Source organism: Pinus tabuliformis, chromosome 5_2 (genome assembly GCF_031772625.1).
Source record: "Pinus tabuliformis cultivar Carrire ecotype Pingquan chromosome 5_2, CPIR1, whole genome shotgun sequence".
Classification (NCBI taxonomy): domain Eukaryota; kingdom Viridiplantae; phylum Streptophyta; class Pinopsida; order Pinales; family Pinaceae; genus Pinus; species Pinus tabuliformis.
The window spans coordinates 100664206-100671314 of NC_142306.1; positions in this window are offsets into that span (position 1 = coordinate 100664206).

Consider the following 7109-nt stretch of genomic DNA (forward strand, 5'->3'; position numbering starts at 1 on the left):
CAGTCATGAAGGAACCACAGGAGCTTCATTAGAAATATCCATTCAATATTCTTCTAATGGTAATGCAAAATTAGTAGGTTATACTGACTCTGATTAGGTTGGAAATCTTGATTACTATAAGTCCAACTCTATCTATGTCATTCATATTGGCTCTGGTCCTGGTTTTTGGTCTAGCAAAGAGCAAGTTGTCAATGCCCTTCCTCCTATGGATGCAAAATATCTAGGTGTTGATAGTACCGCCACTCAGTCTATTTGGATTGAACATATTTTGACCAAGTCTAGTTTTCAGCAAGATAAACCTACTCTAATATGGGGAAATAATCAGAGTGTTATCTATGCTATCAAGCATCCAATAGAGCATCAACTTCCCAAACCTATAGAAGTCCATATGCATCATCCAACAGTTTATTAATGGTAGGATTATTGATTTGTAGTATTGTCACACACTGAGATGCAGGTTGCTGACATCTTCATTAACCCTTGACAAAGTCTCATTATGTTTAGCATCATACCTTTCTTAGGGTGAAGGAAATTGTCCCTAAGGTGTGGGTAATCTCACTCCCCATCTCTAATTTTTTTTTATTTGAACACTTTGTACATTGTACCTATCATGACCTTGTAGCCAGGACCCATTTTGAGATTAAACATATTTTCCCTATGTCCCTATGTTGCACTTATGATGGGTCGTTGGTGTACATACATCATGTAGTTAAGTTTATTTAGATTACAGTGTATAATCCTGTGCATATTTGACTTGTCACTAATTGGTAGGTGAACAAGCCAACCACCTATATTTAATGCAGGCCCCTCTCATTGTATTATAAATTCAAGTGATCTCTTGTAATTAAACACAAGACATATCTTCTTCCTTTTAGTTTTGCATTTTCTGTTATTATTTTGTTTTGTATGTATTGAAATATTACGATTTCCATTGTATAATAATAGTGGAGATGATTCAGATTCATTTTATCATGATCTAGAGAGGTGTGCTCTAAGAAATTAATTAATTTTTTCAAGTATCTTTCCACTTTGAATCCATTTGAAACCTTTTGTTAAGACCAGAGACAACCAAAAATAGAATTTCTTGCAAATATTGTAAAATTGGTAGTGCCAAGTTATAACCTTGTTGACGCGGGGAATGTTTGCTATGTCAACTAGGGGAACTAACCCGATTGCAGACCCCAATTAGATCTGCTTTCGTTTGGAATGGCTAGTTCCGACAGGTTTTAGAGGATCCTGTAAACTGTTATATGTGTTTAAAGATTGCTTCTTGGAGGAAGACTTCAATTAAATAAACAAACAAAACAGCAAACCTATATGTATCAAATCCTATCTACACTAAGTCTAACTACTTATGCTAGTCCTAACTGTTCTAATCTATCCTGCAGGAGCATGACAAAAGGAGGTTAAACATCATATATAGATTCCAAGTCCTAATGAATCAATTACTGGTTCACATATGAACAAGGCTATATTAAATCTTAATTGCAATCTAATTACTTATACAGGAATACACATTCCTTTCCATACAAATAAAACTTGCAACTGATGTTTAACAAGGTCTCGAATCAGCAACCACTCATGAATTAACCATGGTAACAAATCATATTTGAATAACCAAGACTAGTCACGAACTGTCTATTATCAATATGCACAAAACAAATCACATTTATATTTATGCCAGCAACAACATCATGATTCTAAACACATGAAAGGAGAGGCAAATGAATCTGAAAAAGGCTCTTTCTCGACCAAACAGTCTTCTTTATTCACAATAAATCAAAAGTTGTTTTGCCCAAAAAAATTCCTCCTCTCATCTTTGGAGGTAATACTTATGCAGAAGCCACTGACCCTCGGTCTCCCCTAACTTTTCACCTCCCTACTCTTTTCAATATACAAATTAAAATATACAAGCCTCAAATCGATCGGTGAAATGGTTGATACGTAAAGGCCACATCTGTTCGAGCATTTCATTTCCTGGGGAAGCGAATGGATTCCAGTTGACAAGAGGAGGTATGCGTATCATTTCTTCATGATGAGGCCCGAGACCGCATAACCTTCAGAACACACAGGTAACACATGGGAACATGACTACCAACGCCTAAAGCTCGATATTTAAATAGAACACGCCCGCATATGTAAACTCTTTGGATCTGCTCATGCCTCTTTTAAACGAAGCCATACTTGATGCTTATGCATCCGTTCTTCGACCTCACTTGCCTTCTCTCGGTCCTCGCCTGCAGAGATAACCAACATCAGCTATACTTATGAAAATATGATAGAAATGCTTAAAAACACAAATCTTGCCTTCATTAAATGTTTATAACATCAAAAGGAACAAGTGTGAAAGAATCGGCCCCTGTTTTTTAATTCACGCATTGATTAAGTCCCGCAAGTGTAAACTCGATTTACATTGAAAATCATCGCATAACACAGAACCGGATCCGAAATACGGACTTGAAATATTATAGACAGGAACCCATACCCTATCGGGTCCACTAATCACATCACGCCTTATGTTTAAGCTTTGGGCTCATGCCGATTGCGACTTGCAATTGGTCGGACCCGAAATATAAATGTGTCGCAGTTCATAATCCCCTCGGGTTCTCCATATAAGAATTTCCTTTGAAAACCAAGACCGGAACACTTTATCGAAAACACAGGGAAAACATGGGAAAACCCGCGGCCGGACCATAAGGCCGAACTTCAAAAATTATGCATCCGGGCGTATAATTATCGCCGGGTCCACTCATCACCCCTTCACATCTCGCATGGGCTTCACCTTCGCCGACTGCCAATTGCGATTAGCGATAGGCTCCAGATCTAAAAATATATATGATGTGCTTAATAATATTGGCGGGTATGCCATATCGCGGAACGCCTTGTGTATGGGCCTCGAGTTTCGCCGATTGCAACTTGAGATTGGGGAGCGGAACCGAAAAATATATGTGCCACATTTAATAGTCCCGGTGTGTCCGGTATATCACAGTGTGCTTTATGTATAAGCCCTGGGCTCCACCGATTGCGACTTGCGATGGGCTCTGGACCCGAAATAGATATGCGTTATGGTTAATGATGCCGGCGGGTCCGCCATTCATGGAATGTTGAAGCTTGGGCTTTGGGTCTTGGCAAGGTGCGATTGCGATAAGTGATAAAAGCATGCAAAAATGTGTGAAGACCAAGGCAAGGCGGAAAAGGTAAGATTCACGTGTATGTTGTATAGTATTTTATTTATCAAGGCATTAATATGGAAATAAGGACGCGATGGGAGGATTTGAGGGTTGAAAAGTCCCAATGAATGATATGAATGAAGGGCTGGAAAGGGTTATAGATGAATCATGTGGCAGAGATTTATTAGGGTGCCTTAACCATTAAGAATTGAAGATTTGACTCGACACAGAGTTGAAACCCCTAGGATAGAAACAGATCATTCGGAGAGTAATCATTCGAGGAAATGAAAGAGCAAACTTCTAGGGGACCCATTCAAATTTTCTGCCAGAGTAGGTTTTAATAGGGTGGTGGTTGTGGCCACAACAAATGGCGAACTATTGGGTGAACCAATTATCTCTGTTTCCAAATAAACCTTGGATCAATAGAATATCGAGGTGTTAAAATAAACTTGAAATGCAAACTGTGTAGATGGACAGGAATGGGTTCCACTTCAACATTAATTGTTTCAAGTGGAATAAAGGCAAATAGCTTCAACTTACTGATAGGGTTTTGACATGCATTCTCCAGTGGTAGTATTATGGGATTTATTGACCTTCCTTTACCTATTTTCTACTTTCAAAATCCTTTCAGGGCCATCACCAATCTACCAATTCTTGTTTAGGTGTGTACCTCAGCTCTTTATTGCATCATCAAACTTGATGTAGATATTTTTATCTGCACTTTATGTAAGATTTTCAGTGCTATATTTTCGCATGATTGAATGGGGCGCAGTCATGGATCATGCCATATTTTTAAACCGCTTAAGCAAGGTTGGGCTTGTTGTGTCAACCGGTATTCTGAGCCCAGCAATAGTCCCTACTCCAACTGTTCCCGAACAACCTATCCTTCCAAATTGGCATAAGGACTTGACATTTCATTTTCTTTTAAATAAGTCCTTCCAGTTTCAGGCACAAGGAATAGATCACAATTGGATTTGCCACAGGGTATATGACAGTGAGCTTAGCCCATGAAAGGAGGTTTACTTGTATATGACAGGTATTGGAAAACTTAGTCTGGTGGATGGGACCAATGGAGAATAAATTTAAACCTTACAGGCAAGTATAGGCTAGCTCTGAGTGGGATTTTAAAATGCAGCATTCCGCCATGCCAGTCCAGCTGTGGTTACACATTTTTTCATTTTATAAAGATGCCCCTACATGCTCCAGGTATCCAGGTTATCCACAGATCTTACCTAGTTGCCAACAGATTGCTAATGGATGGCTTCAATTTGAATTCCACAGCTGATTTTCAAGTTCTCATAGGCTCATTGAAAGTTTGTTTGATTTGCAAGGTAACCATGAATCTAGGATCGGCAGACTCATCAACAGGTTAATGAGGGAGGCAAAAGTTGAAGGTGGCGAATGAGGGCAATTTGAAGAAAGTTTATAAAAGAGAAAACAATATTGGAGGACCGAAATCCACTAGCTGAAAAGGACTGAAATTCAAAACAGAGGGAAAATAAACTCTGCGGAAATAATAAGAATGGAAGGGACGGAAATATAACTAAGCTAAAAAAATAAATAAAAAAATAAAAATGAATCCTAACCTACTCAGTAGGTAACCACCATGTGGTGGTTACTGGAAGTATCTTTTAAGATGTTAGCCATTAACAGGGAGTTTTCAGTTTCTCCCTGTAAATTTTTCAATCTGTAAGTCCCCTGACCAATTTTCTCCTCAATTTGGAACGAGCCCAGCTATAAGTATTGGAATTTCGTGTGTTTACCTTTTGGCTCATTCAACTTGTCCCATTTCAGGACTAGCTCTCCTACCTGGTAATCCTTATCTCCTGCTAGATGGCGATCAAACCATCTTTTCACAATCATTTCGTGATTTCTGAATTTATTTGTGGCTTTATCTCTTAATTCCTCCAACCTCACTATTTGGTTGATCCTTTCTTGAAGTAAGGTTGAAGGGGTCCCTCTTGAGGCTTGGGAGAACTGTAGAGAGGGAAGGGTAATGTTGGGAGGCAAGATGGCTTCCTGTCCATGGACGAGGAAGTATGGGGAGTTTCCTAAGGCCACTTTTGGGGTGACCCTATCAGCCCAAAGGGCGTTTGTTAGAGTGTTGTGCCAAGTCCTCTGGTTGTAGGCGATAGATTTACGAATTATGTCGATGAGGTTTTTATTTGAGGACTCTGCAACTCCATTTCCCTAGGGTTAATAGTTTGATGCATACCTTATGTGAATTGATTTATCAATAGAAAATTCAATCAATTCCAGTGATGAAAAGTAAGAAGCATTGTCAAATATGAGAGCGTCAGGGATGCCAAACCTGTTGATAATGAATTTCTCAATAAATGATATTACCTCATTTTTTATTGCCTTCTGAAGCAGGATGGCTTCGGTCCATCTGGTGAAGTAGTTTGTCGTCATGAGTATATACTTATGTTGTTGTAAAGAGTTCGGAGTGATCTCGCCTATGACATCTAGGCCCCATTGCTAGAACGGGCGATAAATCATAACGGACCTGAGCGGAACGGCTGGCTTTATTTCTCATCCTGTAGCAGTTTGACATACCGTTCATTTCTGAGCATAGGCATGTGAGTCTCTGAACACTATGGGCCAATAATATCCAGCTCTTAATATTTTGTGAGCAGTGGTCTCTTCACCATAGTGACCACCTACTGGGCCATCGTGCATTTCTTTCAAGACATGATCAGCATCATCCTTTTCCAAACACCTCAGCCAGATTCCATCATAAGTTTTTCTGTATAATGTGTCATTGGCCAAGTGATACTGATTAGATTTCAATCTGAGTGCTCTCCGTTGTGATGCATCCATGTGTTCAGGACATGACCCCTGTGTGAGATAATAGTGTATGTCGTAATACCACGACTCAGGATCCAAAAGGGCTTCCAACATTTCGCGCTCATACATCAGCATCTCATTAATCCATAGGGGCTCCTCCCTGAATTCTACTAGTGCGTTTTGCATGCTCTGCGCTTTTGGTTTCTCAGACACCCCTTCTTTATCCACAAAGGCTTCTGCAACTAGCCTACACAATCCCTGCCCTTGAACTATCTTCGCCGGCTTAATCTCAAGGTCGAATTCTTGGAGTGTGGTTATCCAATTTCCTCTTCGTTCACCCATTTCTTTCTGCACAAAGAGGGCTCTTACAGCAGGATGGGGAATGATCACTTTAGCCCTGGCCTTTAATAAATAAGGGCGGAAATGTTTTATGGCTTTAAAGACCGCAAAGCCTTACTTCTCCACATCTGGGTATTTCAGTTCTATTCCCTGAAGATTAGAGCTCATATAAGAAATAGGGACTTCGTGGTCATCATCATTTTTTTGAGTGAGGATTGCGGCATATGAAACATCAGAAGAAAACGTGTACAAGAATAATTCCTTGTCGAAATTGGGACTGACCAATGCAGGGGCTTTAGCGATGGCCTCCTTCATTCGCTGAAATGATTTCTTAGTTTCATCACTCCACTTATACACAATGTCTTTCTTCATCATTAGCTGCATGGGAAGCACTATTTCTGCGAAACCTTAGACAAATTTCCTAACAAAATTGATCTTCCTGAAGAAAGATTGCATTGCCCTTTTATTTGTAGGGGGTTGTATTCTCATGATGGTCTCTATTCTTTCAGGATCAATAATGATCCCTTCTTTAGAGAGGATATGACCCAGTGGTTTCCCTTCAATAACTGTGAAGATGCTCTTCTTGGGATTCAACGATATTCTATATCTTCGGCATCTTTTGAAAATCTGTTTCAGGTGATAAATATGATCCCTTTTGTGATATGAATACATAGTGATGTCATCCATGTAAACCACTACTGATCTGTTAATCAACCCTCGGAAACTATGTCCATAGCTCTCTGGAATGTGTCACCCGCATTAATAAGTCCAAAAGGCATTTTACATATGCATAAGTGCCCCATTTAGTGTTGA